Consider the following 1,380-nt stretch of genomic DNA (forward strand, 5'->3'; position numbering starts at 1 on the left):
ATAATTGCTAAGATTTTGGCAAATGATAGCAACTTGAATGCTGTCAGATTCTGCCCCTAGTATTATTATAATTAATAGTAATATTTAGGAAGCACTTATTTTGGGCTTGAAATTATTTTTAATAACTACTCTATGAAATCTGAATGAAAGTCACTCCTATTTTACAGAGAAGGAAGCCTGGAGAAGTTAGGGTGTGTGGCCAATGTCACATAGTTGTAAGTAAGAGAACCCAGAACCTGTGTGTGTGACCCTCACCATGCTGCATGCTCCTGTTTGGGGCAGACCCGAGGGTCTGCAGACCCCACATTTCACACCTGCTGTGCATCCATTGGCCCAGGGAGAGATCACACCTTCCTATGTCCCCTGTCCAGCCTCTCAAGAAAGCAACTGTGATTGGCCAGCTTGGCTTAGCTGCCAGGGACAGTGTCCCCCTGAGTGTCTTTGCTACAGCCAAGTAGGTGGGACAGGCAAGGGAGTGAGGCTTCAGGGGGAAGGCGACTGCTTCCGGAAAATAAGGGTTGCTGGCAGCCACACAATGCTCAACTGCAAATTTCAACATTGCCTTTTGAGTGACTTTTCATTTTGCATTAGTCACTAGCAATTTAGAAATTAATGAAATTTTCAAAGGCAATGGCTAACTCATTCCATGTGTCTGGGAACATCTATTTCTCTACTCTTTTATACAACTGTTTTCTTTTATTTTCATTAGAAAAGTCTGATTTTATTTCACACTGCACTCGAGTTTTTAGGTAAGTGACCTTAGAACTTTTATGGAAGTGGGAGAAGGAGAAATCATGCATTAAAAGAGAAAAATACTACCCAGTTGTGCTTTCCAACATGGTAGCCCCTGGCCACGTCTGACTATTTAAATTTAAGCTAAACTAATTAAAATTAAATAAAATATTAAATTCCGTTTCCCAGTTGCACCAGCCTTATTTTAAATGCCGAATAGCAAGCACAATGTAGCTCTAGATTATTGAATATTTCCATCACTGGAGAACGTTCTACTGGACAGTGTGGCGGCATAAGTTCCAACAACAGCATGGATTGCATTGAAATAACAGGTTCCCTAATGAAAGTGGCTTGCTGACCTGGTGTGACCCACCGGCTCCCAGGAGCTGTGAGTTCCCCCTCTCTTTCCCCCTGCTGTGCTTCCTGTAGGTCAGTTCCTGACTTGCTTCCATATTCATTTTCTCAAAGCCAACATTTATACCACATACACTGGAGTTATTTCTTTTCTATTGGAGTAAAGGTGTTCAACTGTGAAAGAAAACTTTTGAGGTGGAAGGACATTGTTACAGATACTGAAAATTTAATTTCTTTAATGTTTGATTTTTGAGAGAGACAGTATGGGTGGGGGAGGGGCACAGGGAGAGGGAG

The sequence above is a fragment of the Suricata suricatta genome, chromosome 7, assembly GCF_006229205.1.
Source record: "Suricata suricatta isolate VVHF042 chromosome 7, meerkat_22Aug2017_6uvM2_HiC, whole genome shotgun sequence".
NCBI classification, from domain to species: domain Eukaryota; kingdom Metazoa; phylum Chordata; class Mammalia; order Carnivora; family Herpestidae; genus Suricata; species Suricata suricatta.